The sequence below is a fragment of the Mytilus galloprovincialis genome, chromosome 14 (assembly GCF_965363235.1).
Source record: "Mytilus galloprovincialis chromosome 14, xbMytGall1.hap1.1, whole genome shotgun sequence".
NCBI classification, from domain to species: domain Eukaryota; kingdom Metazoa; phylum Mollusca; class Bivalvia; order Mytilida; family Mytilidae; genus Mytilus; species Mytilus galloprovincialis.
The window spans coordinates 21,525,873-21,546,193 of record NC_134851.1 but is presented as its reverse complement, the minus strand read 5'-3'; the positions used below and the strand labels follow the sequence as shown (position 1 = coordinate 21,546,193).

The 20,321-nt window shown below is 31.3% G+C and overlaps 1 long non-coding RNA gene across 1 annotated transcript in view; it reads right to left on the bottom strand.

Moving 5' to 3' along the window:
• The window catches only part of LOC143059015 (uncharacterized), a 62,431-nt gene extending 42,456 nt beyond the window's left edge, over positions 1 to 19,975 (bottom strand). Inside the window, exons 1-2 of the long non-coding RNA XR_012973342.1 lie at positions 19,805 to 19,975; positions 18,908 to 18,952 (exon numbers count right to left, since the gene is read on the bottom strand). This is a non-coding gene — a long non-coding RNA (uncharacterized LOC143059015). The remainder of the gene's footprint in view (positions 1 to 18,907; positions 18,953 to 19,804) is intronic.
• Between the last annotated feature and the right edge of the window lie 346 nt (positions 19,976 to 20,321).

Sequence of the window (20,321 nt, the reverse complement as noted above, 5' to 3'; positions counted from 1 at the left end):
ACAAGTTTATATGCAACGATATACAAACGTCTCTTGAAACAATAGGTAGACTATACAAAAAATCGTTACAAAAAATATCCATTTGTAACGCATCTATAATACTAAAATTACGAGGTCCAATTTGTCAGCCGTCATCGGGTAAAAACGACAAATCAAACAATTCAACTCTATATATAGCTAATATAGGACAATGGTGTAGATTAAAAATTACACCACTCCAGACCCTTTTGTTTTCCAAATAATTAATATTGCCAATAATTAACAAGTTCCGGGTCGAATCCGATACCGATACCAATAGTATATTCACCTGTTACCTATTACCTTATCTGTACGTTCCGTATTTGACAGGCGCACCACCAAACGGTGTATTTAGGATTTTGCTATATACACGGGTCATAATCAAAGGGTACGTTCTGCATTTTACAGGCGCACCACCAAACGGTGTATTTAGGATTTTGCTATATACACGGGTCATAATCAAAGGGTACGTTCCGCATTTGACAGGCGCACCACCAAACGGTGTATTTAGGATTTTGCTATACACACGGGTCATAATTAAAGGGCCGACACTACTAAATTCAATCTTTGTCAAATTTTTAGGTCGACGGGTTCAAACAGAAAGATTTGAAAGCAGAGAAAACTGTTTATCTTATAATCGACATGACTTTATCAGATGACAATACCAATTACTAAAATAAGGCTTAGGCATAGTTGTATACTTTAATTCAGTTACGGACCAGCGATATCACGGGTGTGTACTTGTTACTCTAATATGACTTGCTTCTTTCGCTTTGTAAACAACGCCGTGATTGTATTCTCGATGTATCTATACTCAGCGCAGACTCTGAGATGAACATATAAATGGCTGTTAAAATATACCTCCCACGTAAATCCACATGTATCGAAACCTTTACGCAAATGCTATGTTGATTTATTTGTGTTAAATTTTACAATGGAAAGAAAACTTACATAATCTTTACTCTGGTGCATAATAAAAAGAATGTATGCGTGAGATTGGAAAAATGTGCAAAATCAAATAAATTAAATTACCGCGAAATTCCATTATTGTTTTTGACACATTAACGTTATTTCTTATCATGACGTCATAAAAATGAAAAAATCAACGCTGAAGGGTTTTTTTTCCATTGCGTTTACCGTATAAACACGGATATAATTACATTACAAAAAAGATTTAAGGTAGGTTTTTTTTTTATTCTGCTGCATTATCGGCACATTTGGTTAATTTCAGCAAGTCATCATGGCGCCTCCTTGATTATAATATGACGGTAGCTTACAAGATAAAATGTAAATTTTTACATTTATCGAACTCTTGGTAAAATAGAACAGCCACACAGACGGCATACCCATAATCGCTTCAGTTTTAGAGTGACCGTATTTGTCCTATTAGAATCTAAATAATTCTTAGAAGCCATAGATTTTTTTGTAAATTTACACATGGTCTGGGCCATGATATACTTTAGTCTTAAATTCTTAAATTCGTACAAATGTATATCAAGGCCCAGGCTATGTGTAAATTTCCAACAAATCTATGGCTTACATGAATTATATCTTTATTAGATATGTACCTATCTAAATTGTAGGATGTGAATTGTTTTATTATTTCATTGGCTTTAACTCTTGCTAATGCATACCATAACAAATAATAACTTACTTGAACACTGCAGGCTTGTTCCTAGTAATAATACCACTGTCCATATTTTTAAGATATCCTACATTGTAAGTAAAAACATTAAAGTTTATTATCTGGTTAAGGTGGTACATTACATTATAGGGATATAACTCTGCAGAAATTAGCTGCGCGTTTGAAACACGTTCTATTGTAACAGTTGAGGAAATTCAAGCTGCTCAATGATAAACAATTGTATATAACTGCTGTATATTCAATGACAATTTTTCAGAGAAGTGTGTGGTTCGAGATTTTTGATTTCTTCATATTTTTATCTAAGGATCAAATGAAATATTTCGTCAAAATTTTATGAAAATTAAATTAGCCAAATTAATTTTCGTCAAGGTGTTTGGTACCACCTTAATTTATTACATTGGTGTTTATCTTTTAAGTCGAGCTTTTAAATCAATACTTTAGATTAATTTTTTTTTCGTGGGTATCAATTTTCGTGGATTTCTTATAACTTGTATATTCGTTGATATTTGATTTCGTGATTTTGTCATTCTCTGTATACAAAGCATATTGAAAATATGATATTCGTTGAACATTGGATTTTGTGGTTCGCCTGTACAAACAAAACCCACGAAAATTGGTATCCAACCAATAATAATAAGTCCACAGTATATGATTACAATGTATATGAGATGTGCGATTGATGTTCTACATCTAAGGAATGACTGTAATATTTTGTTCTGTCTATGAACAAATAATATCAAAAATGTGGTGCACACTAGATAACCCGCGTAGCATACTTTTTAGACAGAAAAAAATATTACAGTCATTTCTTATAATTTTATTCTTATTTCCATTTTTTAACCGGAGTAAACCATGAAAAAACGTTGATGGCGTCAAGGTCACATGACAAAATTATGTCTATGAGCTGATAAACAAACACCGTCAGCCAATCAGAAGACGCGTTACATCCAAAACTAATTTATTTATTTATAAACATGATAACTTTGAAAGATTTAAAAACCACTAGGTCGATTTCACTGCTGGTGGACGTTGCTTCACCTTGGATACCAAAAATCAGTATTGGGCTTTGTTGACATGAAATATCAATTATGCGGTAATCTGGGTTATTTGTGTTAGTTACATTGTAGTGTTGTGTCGTTGTTATCCTCTTATATTTATGCGTTTCCCTCAGTTTTAGGTTGATTTTGTTTTTTGTCCACGGATTTATGAGTTTGAACAGCGATATACTACTGTTGCCTTTATTTATTTTACTGTTATTCATTTGGCCTTCTTACCGCACTTGATCCTTTAGATTCAGTCATCACTAAAACCGCGTAGGGTCCACAAATTAAAATCTTGGTAATTTTATGAGTGCCAATGAGACACCGTACCTCTCTCATTCAATTCACAATTTGCAAAAGTAAATCATTAAAGGTCAACGTACGGTCTTCAACTAAAAGCCAAAATTTTAAAACAACACGTTTAATAATTTACTGCGTCCGAAGCGCTTTTCTGGATTTACCTTCATCAGGAACGCTCAAAGCCAAACATTCGAAATCCGAAGATGTATAAGTACCGAAAATCGTTGAAGAGCTATATGTTAAAAATACCTAAAATAAATAGCCAAATTCATCTAAAGCCAACTTTGCCTGAGGGAGTTGAAACCTTAGTTTCATAATAATTTCAAAATTTATCAACGGACAATTTTAGTAAAGTTTGTTTAATCATGTCAGTACCGAAGCACTGACTACTGAGCTGATGATACCCTCGGGGACTGATAGTCCACCAGCAGAGGTATCGACCCAGTGATGTAAAAATTTAAAACAACATGTTTAATAATTTATTGCGTCCGAAGCGCTTTTCTGGATTTACCTTCATCAGGAACGCTCGAAGCCAAACATTTGAAATCCGAAGATGTATAAGTACCGAAAATCGTTGAAGAGCTATATGTTAAAAATACTTAAAATAAATAGCCAAATTCATCTAAAGCCAACTTTGCCTGAGGGAGTTAAACCTTAGTTTCATAATAATTTCAAAATTTATCAACGGACAATTTTAGTAAAGTTTGTTTAATCATGTCAGTACCGAAGCACTGACTACTGAGCTGAGCTCACATCATTTTTTTGACAAACATATACTTCAAAGTATATATATTATTTTTCTTATAACTACTTTCACCAATGTAAATAGTAAGTATAATACAGTCCCGATCATTTATTGTTTTTTTGAAATCTGATGGAAACAAATTAACATAAAAAAAAGTGAGGGTGGTTGCTTTGGGCTGGTAGGCGTCTTCTGCTGTGCATTATTTCGGATCAAATGTTACAATTTGGAATAAGATATAGACTGGTCCCATGTCCTTTGCATGGGAGAGGACCAGTCCTGAATAGGACATTATAGAAACATTTACAGATCAGACAACTATACACTGGTATTGAAAGATAAATAACCACAAAAACTGGTCCCTTGTCCTTAGCATGGGAGAGGACCAGTCCTGAGTAGGACAATATAGAAACATTTACAGATCATACAACTATGAACTGGTATTGATAAATAACCACAAAAACAGGTCACTAGTGTGTTAAAACACAGACTCGCTGTACTGGTTCAAATTCTAAAATTTTAAACCCCATACCTAGATAAAATTGAGAAAGTAAATTTTGAACGTGCAAAAGAGACAACAAATCGACCAAAGAGGAAAAGAAGGCCCAAAGCCATCAATGGGTCTTCAGCACAGCATTAAAATCGCACAAGCGGCCTTCTGTTGCCCCTAGACGAAAATGTGTCCTAGTTTAGTGAAATGGACACCAAACTAAACTCCGAAACATATCAATGAACTAAAATTAGAAAACATACAAGAATAGATTCCCCTAACTGTATTAGGCAAAACTTTAAGTAATGGTGTGTCCTCTTTGCTCTTCTTACTTCATTAGGCCTTTTAAATTCTTTTGATTCGAGCGTCACTGATGGGTTTTTGCAGACAAAACACGCATCTGGCGCAAATACAAATTTCAATCCAAACTCTATAATGAGTTTATTGACATACTAGACTTAAAAAAATTACAAAGGCCAAATGCAGTCTTATCGGGGCCTTTTATGGCTGACTATGTGGTATGGATTTTGCTCATTGTTGAAGGCCGTACGGTGACCTATAGTTGTTAATGTCTGTCATTGAGGTCTTTTGTGGATAGTTGTCTCATTGGAAATCATACCACATCTTCTTTTTTATATTTCATAGTTTTATTACAATCGTTTTATAATTTCTGGTGTTAAATGCTCTTACCTCTTTATTGATGTAGTGTCAATTTTTTTTTTAAATAGAGTTAACTTTTGTCATCCGTTTCGTACAACCTTTAAAAGCCTGACATAAGGATGTGGTTGGAGATTACAGAATAGAGAATAATGGGCCAAAAATCTAAAGAATAGATACAAATCTACCCCAAGAAAATAACGAGTAGGGAATAATCGGCCAAAAAGCTAAAGACAAGATAAAAACACTACCCCAAGGAAATAAAGAATAGAGAATAATGAGCCACAAATCTGAAGAATAGATAAAAATATAACCAAAGAAAACAAAGAATAGAGAATAATGGGCCAAAAATCTGAGGAATAGTTAAAAATCTATTCCAAGAAAAAAAAATAGACAATAAAGGGTAGTAAAATAAAAAAAGAAAGGAGAATAATGGGCAAACAATTGAAAGAATAGATAAAAATCTACCCCAAGAAAATAAAGAATAGAGAATAATGGGTAGTAGAATAAAAAGAAAGGAGACTAATTGGCAACACATATGAAAAATATAGAAAAATCTACCCCAAGAAAATTAAGAATAGATGAGTCAATGAAATAAAAAGAATATAGAATAATGAGGGAATCAATTATAAACAATAGAGATAACGGGCAAAAAGTATAAAAAATAGAAAATAAAGGGTAAAAAGTCTAAGGAATATATTATCCAAGTTGTATTTGGCAAAACATTTTAGGATTTTTTTGTCCTCAGTTCTCTTCAAATTCGTCATCTATTTGGCCTTTTCACCTGTTTTTATTAGAGCGTTACAAACTAGTCTAGCGCAAATGCAAAATTTCAATCCTGGTATTTAAGATAATTTTACTTATAACCAGTGGGTCGATTCCGCTGCTGGTGGAGTTTTTATTCCTCGAGGGTAGCTCAGTAGTCGGGACTTCTGTTTTGACATCAATTATCATTGTTATGGTAGTAATTATAAATCATCCATTCAGAAACTTTAATGTTGTGAAATACAAAGGGTTTTTTTTACCTCAGGAATATATTATCCTAGCTGTATTTGGCAAAACTTTAAGGAAATGTTGGTCTCTATTGCTCTTCAACATGTTCAACTTCTTAATTTATTTGGCCTTTTTAACCTTTTTTTATTCGAGCGTCACAGATAAGTCAATTGTAGACATAACGCGCGTCGTGTGCAAACGCAAAATTTCAATCGTGGTATATATATGATGAGTTTACTAAGTATTGGTCATCTGGTTGTGTCCGTTAATAAATTAATAGCTTCACGAGTCCAGTTACATGTATTAGTCTGTTTTCTACTCTTTACTCTACATGGGTTTCCTTGTGATATAGAATTACTAATCAGGGCTCGGAAAAAAACAACATACAGAAAGAAGTCAATGTTTAAACACAAACTTTCAGACGTATTGCTGCAACTGTGTCAATTAGTAAGATATTAGAACAAAAATGGTATCAAATGAAAGCTTAAAAGGACTTGTGGTCACTGTAGATTCCCTTTATTCGTTTTCTTCCAAATGATAGGAAGATATAAAATATAAAAAGGAGGGCACGTTTATCTGTTGTTCAGATCAGAGGTATCTGTTTTGTGCTACCAAACTTCTGGGGAATAAGTTCACTCTAATATTCGATAATGGTATGTTGAATATTAAGCACAATCTAGGATAAAGTATAATTTTTTTATTAAATGACTGTAACTTTATTTCAAATAAGGACGACATAGCTGTAGATGATTGAAAACATAGAAAACAGTGGTGAGTTTAACATAGAAAACAGTGGTGAGTTAAACATAGAAAAAATGGCGAGTTTAACGTAGAAAGCAGTGGTGCTATGCATGTGTGGTTGAATTCCTTATAATCATGGATCATTAATAATAATGACGACATTAAACTCCACCAATATTTACTTCAATTTACTTGTAAAACGTGTTTAGTCTAACTGCGTTACTTGAAATAATGTCATGAATATAAGTAAATTGTGCCAGTAGTACAACAAGTGGAAGGTGCCATAAATACAAAACGGTGGTGTATTTATTTTGTTATCAGCCCATAGACATAATTTTGTCATGTAATCGTGACGTCATCAACTTTTTTTCATGGTTTTCTACGGTTTAAAATGGAATTTAGAATTAAATTATAAGAAATGACTGTAATATTTTTTCTGTCTATTCAAAATAACATAAAAAAAATATGGTGCACACTGTTAAATAACCCGCTACGCGCGTTATTCAGTGTGCACAAAAATGTTTATGTTATTTCTTCGTAGACAAAATAGTACAGTCATTCCTTAAATAAATACTAAAGTGACTTTAGCTATTTTTATCTATTTTCGTCCATGTGGGATAATTTCACTGTACAAATCATGAAATTGGGGTGTTCCTAACCGCAGGAGGAAGTTACAAAAAGAAGACGAAGTATGAACTTACCATTATTTCTTGATTTTCTACTTTCAAGGACTGTTTCCTGTACCTTCTTGTACAGTATATCTAAACTGTTTGAAGATAATTTATAGGTCTGTATACTAAGATATGATTGGATATATATAAAATATTTGGTTTATTTTTGTTAGCACCCAAAAAGTCAAAACACTTTGAGTGTGATGTCGTGTTTTAAAATGATTAATGTAATTTTAAATTATGTCTAGTCAGAAGACTTATTTAGTCTTATGTCCTTTTTATTGCTTATATTAGTTTTAATGTGAACAGCATGTGATCAGTATTAACATATTGTTTTAGCTAAAAATTAAGTAGGTGCTAAATTCTATTCGAAGCGTAGGAATATTCAATGTTTTTTAAAAAATACTTAACCTTACAAATGTTTACGAACTACGTTTATGACTTTGAAAAACTATTTAACAATTGTTCATTATCTTTTTAAATACCTTTTTTTTTATAATTTACGATACTTACACCATACTCATCAGTGTCACTGAACTAATGCTATCAAATGAAATTTAAATGCTGAGGAGCATTGAAATTGTAAATTCATTCGGTTTATCAGACATTGCATTAATTAGAATGAAATTAATTTCTACTGGGTGTTCTGGTCATATGTAGTAAATAAACTCATCATAGATACAAAGATTGAAATTTTGTTTTTTTCACTTGAATATAAATTTATTGCACTAAAGCTGTTAACAATAACCTTACCGCTACAGCTTTAACGGTAAGGTACCCTGAAATTGTTAGTATCTATAAGAACAAGGTTTCATATAGATAAGTATTATTTTCTTAAATTTTATATTAGAATATTACAACTAAGTACAATGTTCAATAATAATATAATACAATTCAATACCCTGATCTGAAATTAATGATATACTTTTCTTCCATACATAATTAAATAACACCCATATAATACACTTATCCGAAATTGATTGTCTGGTGTCAATTATCTCGTTTAAAAATTACATGATTTAAGAGTGTGTGATATCGATTTTCTTGATCGGATGTTTTACCTTGTTTAAAGGTGAGAGAGAGCATGCTTTTTAAAGGATGTATGTTGAATTTGGCGACTTAATTTCTTTTTATTTGGATTTTAAACATATTAGGTAAGTCATTTCTTTATTTATATTAGTTAAAGTGTTCTAGAAATATCTTCTTTAAGAGTATTTTATTTTTGGAGAAATTAAAGTTTGAAGCATTTGGACTGTAGTATATTCTTGTAGATTGTAGGATCTTACGTATTCGTCTAATTCAAATTTAAAGAGATTGAATACATTAGTAGATTTATTTCTTTGATTGGATACATAGTATGATTTGTAGATAGCAAATCCTGTAAGTGTCAGAATTATATTGAATCCGATATACTCCTTATCTGTTATTTTGTAGCCTATTACAATATCTTTTAAGTTAATGTTTTTATTAAAATTCATTTGAGATAAGTTTTTATTAATGATTGAAATTTTGTATTTGCGCTAGACTCGTTTCGTCTACAATTAAAGTACTCATCAGTGACGGCCAATCAAAAGAAGTTAATTAAGATACAGTATTAAGTTAAGGAGCATTGAGAACCAAAATTCCTAAAACTTTTGCCAAATACAGCTAAGGAAATCCATTCCTGAAGACTTAAAAAGCCTTAGTATTTAAAAATTTTAAAGATGTGTAACCAGTTTATCTATATTTAGACTATTTCAATGATAATTCATGTCAACACAGAATTTTGAAATACTGGACTTGTGATACCATCGGGGATTACAAAGAGATTGTTAGATTTTCTTGGGCCTAAATTGTTTTCCAGTATTTCCTATGTAATCATTTAGCACGACACCGCGATCTGAACAGTGGAAATTGTATTGGTCTACCCCGCTGCTATCTTGAATTACTTAATGGATTCAGAGATCTCAACACCTCTTGAAAAGTTTCCTGATGTTTCATAAATTGCATTGTTCTCTCTCGCTGCTATCTTGAATTTCTCAATGGATTCAGAGATCTCAACACCGCTTAAAACATCCCCTGATGGTTCATAAACTAAAGCCTGATATTGTATTATTTTCCTACACAAAAGAGGCGAAAACCATTAAATACAGTAAGATACAATTTAAGGGAGTTGGTTTCTCAGTTTCAAAATAATTAACTTTTTAAAACACAAGTTTATAATGACAGGGGATTAATATAGGAATCAAAGGAGTGCTTGTTTTCGAGATATTAGCACTTAAAATTTTGACAGGAAAATATTCTCTCTTGACTTTTCATTGACAAGTTTAAGTTCTCAAAAAATAGTTAAGACTTTTTCAGATGGCTTATCATTATACATGTCGAAAATTTATAAAAAGAAAACTGGGGGTCAATGGGCAAATTTGTTTCAGGCATGAAAATGGATGAAACCAGAGGATTCCTAAAATCTGACAAAAAATCCAAAAATGACAAGCCAGCTTCCTTAATCAAGAGCATATCTTTACCTTTCAAATCTTGAAAGAAAGCTCAAACTACAACTTTGAATAAAGTTATATAGCTAGTAACTTAAAAGAAAGCTTCAAGCTTCTACTTTAAATAAGATACTAGCAAAAATGACTCAAGTTAATAATAAACATGTATTGATGTTAAAGTAAGACTTGCTGCTTCAAATCCTTTAATTATTTGGATGCCGTGTTTGTGCTTTCACGGTCATTTCTTCAAGAAGCGATAGCTAATTTGATTTTTGAAAACTAAACTTTAGAAATAACATGCGTCCATTTTCTAAATTTAACGTTGGATATGCTATTCATGAATAAACTTCAACGGGAACGTTGATTTATAACCGAGTATTTGACAGAAAAGGATGCATACATAATAACCGAAACAGTAAGTAAGAACTGAAGTAATTAATTATATATCATATTTTTTTAACAAGCTGGAATAAAGGAATACATACCTTATGAGTCTGAACATATAATTTTATGTTTAAATTGATAGATTTATCTAGTACTGAACGCTACTGAAAATTCCCAAACAAGTATTTTATCTAGGAACTAAGGTGTACTATTATGTAATTACTAGTAACAAATCTTGATTTAACCATCTGGTTTTTTTTTTATTTATCACATGAACTACTACTGACTGGTACTTAATCTATCGCAATAGTTAGGGTACTGAACATGTACTGAGCAACTGGAAAAGATCATGACATTTTTTCTTGAGGTAATTTCTGCCATTTAAGAGTTGCTCAGTTTAAAATGACCGTTTCAGTGGTAAAAATAGTCTAAACAAAATAAAAAAAACATTGTTTGTGTTCGAACTGTGCTACATGGTATCGTCCGAATATAAAACAATAATTTGTCCTGTTTTCTTATCTCTTGTTGACATGATGCATCATCGATACTTCATTTTTGTAATTATATTTTCATTAAACTTCAGAAATTAATCGTAATACTGTTGATTTATTATTATTCGTTGGATACCAATTTTCATAGGTTTTGGGGGATTTGGTGAACCACGGAATCAAATGTTCAACGAATATCACATTTTTTATAAGATTTGTTACAGAGATTGGCAAAACCACGAAATTAAATATCCACGAATATGCAAGATTTCAGAAACCCAGGAAAATTGATACCCACGATAATTGATGAATTCACAGAACATATATATTTTGTGTTTACTCCCAGTCGAAGATGACGTTTAAGTCAGATAAGGAAATATATTTTTTTAATATTTTTACTCCTTGTATAAACTACCCAACAATGAAGACATAACACTAACGCCTATATAAAATATCTAAGCATATATTTGACACTGCCGTATCACCAGCCCAGTAGTCAGCACTTGTGTTTTGTCATGCAGTGTCATTGAAATGGTCATAATTATAAATTGACTGTTTACAACACTTTGAATATTTGAAATACTTAGGCTTTTCTACTTAAGGAATAGATTACCTTAGCTGTATTTGGCAAAACATTTAGGAATTTGTTATCCTCATTGATCTTCAACTTCGTACTTTATTTGGCCTTTAACATTTTTTATTCGAGCGTCAATGATGGGTATTGCAGACGAAACGCGCGTCTTTGTAGTTGTGGTATCTATGATGAGTTTATTTATTATCAAAATATGACTATACCACGCAATGAAATAATAATAACTACTAAATATTTTGTAAAATTGATGATGGCATGACAACGCCGATGCTAACAGCTCGACAGATTAACTATTGATACAAATATTTAAATGCCGAATGCTTTTTAATAGTGCTTTTTTGGCTTTGGTCATTTTGTTTTCATCCTCCAACCGGGTTAATCTAATACTGCCTTACCGTATCCCAATCACCATCTTTGCTATCAGCAATCTTTAATAATTTGTAGCGACAATAACCTCAACTTAAGTTTTACATTTATAGTCTGAATTACAATTTTCAATATCCCAAATTACTCGATAAAGGTCTTCTAAAAATCCAGAATTAAGTGTATGCTGCACCTTATTACTCTCATATTTCCAATTGTAGTCATTGTCAACTTTTAGATTTTTAACCTTCGAAAAAAAAAGAAAATGATGGATTAAGCCTGGATTTATAGCTAGCTAAATCACTCACTTGTATGACATTACATTGACAACGCTGCGTGAACAAAACAAAAATACACAATATGTAAAAATGTCAAAAATAGGGGTACAGCAGTCAATATTGTGTTATAATCTATTATATCCTTTATGTCATGTTCGATAGGATAGTTGCGTTCAACTAAGTCACCACACTCTGAATTATTTAGTGAGGGGACATCATGAAGCGGACGTGAACTTAATGAAAATGCTAGCTTATTTTCACTCATCTTAAGAAGCACCTGTATGATGTCAGCCTCGTGTAAATGAAGGAATAAGTTTGCAAGAAGAGGTACACAGTTGATTCCCATGGGAATGTCGATTGTTTGTTATCCAACACGTCTCCATATTCGTTATTAACAAATATGTTGCCAATGAAGACATCGGTCGTCTTGACGATTTTAGTTTCAGTTTCAGAGAATTTTTGTTTTATTTAGTATTTTAAGTACGATGTATCCCTTCCTAAGTCAATGTATGTGTATCTACGTTGGCCATTTTTTGGGAAACAAACATAACTGTTTACATGATGTAAATCTGACAAGTATGAAATAATGCCATGTGATACGACTGCAAATGTTTCAACTATGCACCAGATAGTATATGACATTCATGGAGTCAACTATCCATTACCATACGACAACATTGCGCAAATGTCGCAGAAATAGTCTACAGAAAGTCCCGACATGACGAAAAGTGGAACATTTTATACGGGAAATCGGACTAATTGAAGACAAAATAATTAACGAAAAACAAATGTGATAGGCAGTATCTCACGACAACTACTAAATGACAAGTGCCATGAAAATAAAAAATTATAACGGGATTCAACATGCCACACTATCACATATAGTTAAATATATAGTCTATTTATGGAAGGATATCCCTTAAAAGACATCATCATGGTTACACAAAAAAAATAATACGTAACAGGCAACAGTGTAGCATTCTACATATGAAGATATACTTCGAAACATGAAAAAGAACGAATGATTCTAAATGCACCATCAAAATTTGAATGAGCGACTGAAAACGGACAAAATCGTAACAGAAAATAACGAAAAACAAGCGCAAGTCAACATCACTTACAAACTCCAGACAAAGCAACACGAACCACACACAAATAGCATCATACACATCATACATTGTAAGTAAAGAAATCTACCATTGTTTTTTTTTCACAGTAAGGAAATGTAAGTTTTACGTATTAATCTCCTCGTAACGAGTTTTCCGTGCCGACAGTACGGCTATGTTAGAACAAGGATGTACATATATACTGTACATCTATCTAATATTAATCCTATAGTGCATAACGAGTATGGTACTGATCAGCACGATCAAGTTATTGATGAATGTTTAATAGCAATGTGCATGTCAAAAAGTTTGTACACATGCTATTTCAAATAAACTTGTATATCTTTATCAATATTAATTGATACATTACTTTAACTGTACTTAATTTCATTGATATAAAATGCATTTGTACAGGTTTAGCCATATATTTTCAAAGAATATAGCGCAATGTGTACAATAAATACGAATTAAAACTGTTGGTTTTAATTTTCTTTTCGCGATAGTTTACTTTTTGTAAAAACCGATACCTACAAAAAACTTATTGAGAAATCTGCACCATATTCAAATAATCAACTATTAAATAATAAAGCGAACAAAGTTCTGTTTATCAAGAAAACGTGTTCATAAAAAAAGCAAGTTATATATATATATACCGACAGCTTTGGCGAATTGTGATTCAAGAAGAAATTTATATCAAAGTTTGAGCGAGTCAAGACTGGACTAGTTAATATAGAGAGACAGTTCGAGTACTATATACATGTACCGAATGAGTTGAGAGGTCTCCATCAACTTCAATTGAATCAAAGTTGCACAACCAACAATTGAATGTATGCAAAGTGTGTTTTAAATAACAATATTGCTTAACTCTAGGATTTGACTTCTACTTAAGACTCGCAGTCACAGTTATTTTATGATCGTATCTCTAAAACAAATAGTTGGTATCAGGTGCTGCATGAATACTACATGACAGAATAAAACGTTGAAACGAGAAAACAAAAAAATGAAAGTAACAACATAAGAAAATGATACGTTAGCTTTCACAAATGAAAAACAACCTTTTAAATACTTTATCAATTGAAATATTTTATATTTAGAACTGGCATTTCAATTTATAACAATACAATTTGCTAGGAACTTTAAAAAGCTCTATCAAAACAATTACCCCTTTCGTTCTTCATTTACTCTGACCATAAATCATTACATACGAATCTTTTTAAAAGACAATTGCGCTATAGTTTTTTTAAAACTTATTTAGAAATAGACTTCACCATGAAAACCATTGATATATTTAATTTGAATATTCAAGCCTAATCAAAAAGTTATCAATTATGCTGAGACTTGTGACCACATACTTAAAGAAGAAGCAGTACACCTAGCTGGACGTGAGTGTACATTCTTGGATATTCAACGAGTTTGAAGCTATTATAGTCCCTTAAATGACACAAAAACTATATTTTTTTTATTGCTATCTATAATGTAACTGCATTTTAACACACGGTGACCTATAGTTGTTAATTTCTGTGTTATTTGATCTTTTTTTGAGAATAGTCTCATTGGCAATCTTACCATATCTTTTTTTCATAATACCTTAAATTGGTAATTAATGATATAAACAAAATAACATGGGTTTGATTTATAATAACATAACTATCAACCAGGGTACACATGGCGTACATGTATAAGTATAAATTAATGACAATGTGGAATATATATTAGTTGCGTAGCAACCTAACAAACACCTAAATGATTATAATCTAAAATATATTTTATCGTAAAATATTTGTCTAGCTTATAATGTTATTAGTTTTGTTTCTGTTTCATTTAACTTGTATGTCAAATTTGACATAATGATTATAATACAACAAACTGTATTTGAGAACAGTCGACGCATTTTCTATTTTTGGACATGGTCGTATTACACAATAATCTGTTGATTTTTCATGACACTATCAGCAGTTCATTTAAATCATTTTGCTTCATGCCGTTTTCAACTTCAATATTTATAACAACGTGTTCAAAGACAGGCCAAAGATACCAGATTGACATTCAAAATGAAAAAGAAACAAAAACATCAGCATTATATTTTTTCAAACTCATTATAGGAAACTAGATTATGTTTTATTCTTTAAATACATTTAAGGAATGACTGTTATATTTTTTCTGTCTATGAAGAAATAACATTAAAAATTTGGTGCACACTGAATAACGCGCGTAGCGGGTTATTTAACGGTGTGTACCACATTTTTTATGTTATTTCGAATAGACAGAAAAAATATTACAGTCATTTCTTATAAATGTATTCTAAATTCCATTTTAAACCGTAGAAAACCATGAAAAAACGTTGATGACGTCACGGTCACATGACTAAATTATGTCTATGGGCTCATAACAAAATAACGTCAGCCAATCAGAAGACGCGTTACATCCAAAATTAAATTATTAAACAATGATACACATACAAATGTACAGGTCTAGTCAATATGAATTCGTTTTAAAAAGTCTTACCAAACTATTCAAAGTACAATCCCTAAGAGTATTTGCCTGACACCTAGTAATACTGTAAATAGCTATTTGCAAAATAGTACGTTGCAGGTTTAAACAATTTTTGATTGTTATTCAAATTCATGTTAGATATAAATTGTTTTTGAGAGGTAGAGCCACTTCCTGAATAAACGTCAACCATGTGACATCACCTTCTGTATTTAATACATCGTGTATATGAAAATGTTCAGAATACCACAAAATGACAATATTATGTGATACTCCCGCCGTAAGGGGATAATTTTAGTAATGTAAAAATATGCAAGTGTTCGTTAAACTGGAAGTTGTTGAATGATGAATCTGAAAACGCATCACACGGTATAGCTGACTTATGTAAACCCTGAATACAAAGTTCAGAAATTCATGTATTGTAGTTCCTGCGACGAACATTTTCAACTTGGCTATTAGGTGTAAAGTGTTCGGTAATCAGGAAGTTGTCGAGTGATGAATCTGAAAACGCATCACACAGTAAAGCTGACATTAATATATTCTGAAACCAAATTTCAAAAATCCTTGTATTGTAATTCCTGAGAAAATGTGACGAGAATTTTCAACTTGGGTATCAGGTGTAAGATGACACAAGTGTTCGGTAAACAGGAAGTCCAAATTTCAGAAATACTTGTATTGTAGTTCCTGACGGACTGATGGATGGACTGATAGATGAATAGATAGATGTATGGAGAGACAGAGGTAAACAGTATTACCCGCCCTATTTGAAAGCGTGGGTATAATAAATGCAAGAACACTCAGGACAGAGAAATACATCAATATATAATATACTATTACATATCGACAGGTAATCCACGGAATAATAAAACTTCTTTGATAATCATTTTATTTATTGTTTATTCAACAATTACAAAAGCTTTAACAACGGGAAGCAGAACATGATCAGTTCGATTATTTAACGACCAGAGATAAGTGGTCATGGAAATGATGAAAACTATGTGTACACCTGATTTCAGTTTAGTTTTAGATATTATATGGTTTTTTTATTAGCTCATGTCAGAATATAGACCGCGACGTCATTAATGTTTCTGCCATGATTTACTCCTTAAAAATGAAATCTTTGAAATAAGAGTAAATAAGATGTATAACAAATATGTATATGAACCTTGTAAAAACTGGCTGGAAAAAATAACAATTGTACAATTTCTTAAAATTTATTTTCATTTTCTTTTTCAAAAAATCGTCGACAGAAATATACAAATTGATGAAAAATAGCACAGCTTTCTTTGATGAATAATGCAAAAAGTTTAAAACATTGTATTGTTCTCATAGTTAACTGCTTAATAATAGATAAGTCCTGACGTTAATACAGTATGCTTATATTACAAAACCGAATATTTACATTGAATAACATGCATACAACATTAATCCTTATTCAATAGAAGGAAACACAATTATAATCTTTAACAAATTATTCATGTACACAATTGTCCCATGCGTAATTTAGATATCATAGTATTATCTTTTAACTGTTTAGAGAAAAAAATATGCTTCCAAAATTTTAGGCTCACAAAAAAAAATATCCTTTGAAATTTAACTGAGGAAGAAACCGATATTCTATATTTATATTTAAAAAGATACTTTTCAATTCAGTTCAAAAAAAATAACGTTTGAATCTCGTTCTGTCGAGCAAAAACGTTACTGTATACAATCACAATTTAAATAAGAATTAAATTTCATAGTGGATGGAGTGACTTCGTCCGAAAGTATGCCTCAAAATCATTTTCGAAAAACTGTTTGTTTTTTGGAACAATGATAAATAAAAATCAAAACGTTGTATTATTCTTTCTGACTTTTTACATTAAGTGTTAACAATCAGTAATTATTCTAATTAGAAATAGCTTATAGCAAAAAAGAAATACAAATTAAAGAAAATCGTGAACAAATTTGTTAAAATATACCAGCAAGCAACTAAATGAAAAGGTTAAGAAGAATACAACTGTTTCACAATTAATATAGTAATTAAACATCAAAACATGTACGTAAATAACCGACAGTACTGAAAAATAAGTGACAAAATTTAATATAAAAATCATATATCGTCGCTGGGCTTCCAAAATGTTGTAAATTACATTTTTGTCAAGAAAAATGTATCTCACAAACAGGCTTTGAATATTTTGACAACATGCATGCTTCCAAACTGTCGTATGTGGACTTAAACATTTTTGTAAGTAGCAGTGAAATAAAAACTTTGACATTTCTGGATTATCCGAGAACTTAAATTATTTTTAAAGAAATAAATAAATGTATTATTTATTGTATCCCCAAAGCCATTATACAACGAATTTCAAGTTTTCATTTTCATACAACTGACATTGACAATTTTGTAATATGTCTTATTTCAAACGTTTTGATTGGTCTAACTGCATGCTATTTTGTAATACCACAGATTTCCTCCCGCCCAAATCATTGGTGTTAAAAAGTATTTTTAGCCAAAAAGTCAGATACAACATTTTGGAAGCCCAGCGACGATATCTAAGTTTTTGTTTAAAAATTTACAAAAAAACAAAACAATTCTTATATCAAAATGAGGTCTGTGAAGTTATAAAAAAACAGACAACAATTTAATTTTAAAATGACTTCTGATTAACACTTGATCCATCAAGCTGTGATATAAATTGCTCCAAGTAAACAAAGTCCAAATAACATGATGTTCATTCCTACACTTGTTGCACCTGTAGTTAAAGAATTCTCAATAAAAAACGTTCATATTGTAAATGTGTATGCAGTATTGTATAATGGTGTATAGTGTATGTATTATGGTGTAATATGGAAAAGGGTATGTTGTGTGGTGTAGTTGTAAATGAGTTATGTAGTATAGCAGTATGTTACAATGATGTATAGTGTATGCTGTATGGTATACAAGTGTTTAGTATATGGCGTATGGTGTAAAATGGTGTACAGTGTATGGAGTAATGTGTATGGTGTATAGTGCAATGGTGTATCGTGAAAGTGAGAATTTTATACTATTCATAGATTGTTGATATACAGAACATTATTCAGTTCCATTGACAATCTTTACAATTTTACAATGAGCTTTGTAAATTTGTTTAGTTCAAAACAAAGGATAAAGATTCATTTATTTGTGACCAATAATGAAAAAAACTCTTATTGTAGAGCAAGTATATCAATATGTTTAACAAGAATGCATTGCTAGTATAGTATGTTCTTTTTTTCATTGTAACAGGTGACCTGATTTGGTAAAAGTGCTCATACTTTTGCATCTTGGGAAAAATTTTCAAATTGATTATTATGGCACATCTCTTTACTGTAATTTTGAATTCTGTAAAGAAATATGTTTTAATTATTTTACAACTTATTGTAATATCCATAATTATATTGTCAAAATATTTTAAATACATCATGTGTTCTACTTACTTGAACAATTATTGAAAAAATCCATTATCATATTCGATCCGCATTCTGAAAGTAGAAATTTCCATGTAGCCATGTTGTAAAATAAATAACGTCATTGGCACGAAATACTGTCATGAATACAACTGACTATGCAATATAGGTTATATCTTATTATATATATTTACCTATGCATGCTATGCTGACTTTCATCAAAGTTATTTGAAATTAAGTGATTATTTGTTTGGCAAGCTATCATATCACATTTACTAGTTTTAATGTAACATAATTTCATGTATAAGTCTCATCATCGCACGTGATTCCACCATGATCATCGGAATTTACTATGTTATGTATACAAAAAAATGTTTGTACTTCGACCCTTTTTGATGAGGCAAGCCTGGTGATTTTTACAGCTTGCTTTATATTATTTGGTGTAATACTACTGACTCATGTTTAATTCCGCCACAATTGTTATGTATCTGCCTCAAGCCAGGAATCTCTGCCCCAATGGTTGGCGTTTGTTTGTAGTCTTTCATATTTGATTTAATTTTTTGTTGTCCTTTTTCAGGCTGCTTGTTAAATCGTTTGAATGGTTTTGCATTTTGTAATGGCAGGTCATATAAGTAGGATAGCAGCTCACTTTGTAATAGTCATGATAGCGGTTGTATCCATTGTTGTACAATATGCATTCACCTTATATGGTATGGATGCTTAATTCCATGTCATTTGAACTTGGACAAACATGTGTTTCATCTGTTATCGTACCACATTTACGTTTTTAATGTATCAATGTTTTTATAAATCTCTTGATAACTTTATGATGTTTGCAATGAACATTTCATACACTGTATTAGCTCTAGTCACTTCATCGTTTCCTTTTTAATCAATCAAACGACATGCGGTTTTAGGGATTTTTACCTTTGTCTTCTTCTTTCTTTTCATCCTCCATTATTGTAGGGCCTGCAGTACTATGGTCTGCTCTGCCATCATTGTCGACACGAGTTTGGATTGTACGGCCGTCATCAAGACCGTCAGTGTCGCCATCACCATCACTGGAAGTGTGTTCGACATCATCATTTGGAGTTTCTGTGGTAAATTTAAGAAAGAGTATTACATTTATATTCGTGAAAGGCATGACAATAATTACTACAAACAAACGTAATACAAACTAAACTATCATACAAACGATTAGTGTCTACTCTCTGTATAAAGATATTCTTGCACTTGGTCAAGTAAGAGCAATTCAAAGAACAAAGATCAAACTTTAAAAAAAAAAATGCAATTAAGGATCAAAATAATGTTTTTACGTCTTCTATGCACTACAAAAAAAACCTCATTATAGATACCAGGATTTTAATTTTATATTTACGCCGAACGCGCGTTTCGTCTACAAAAGACTCATCAGTGACGGTCCAATCACAAAATATTTGAAGAG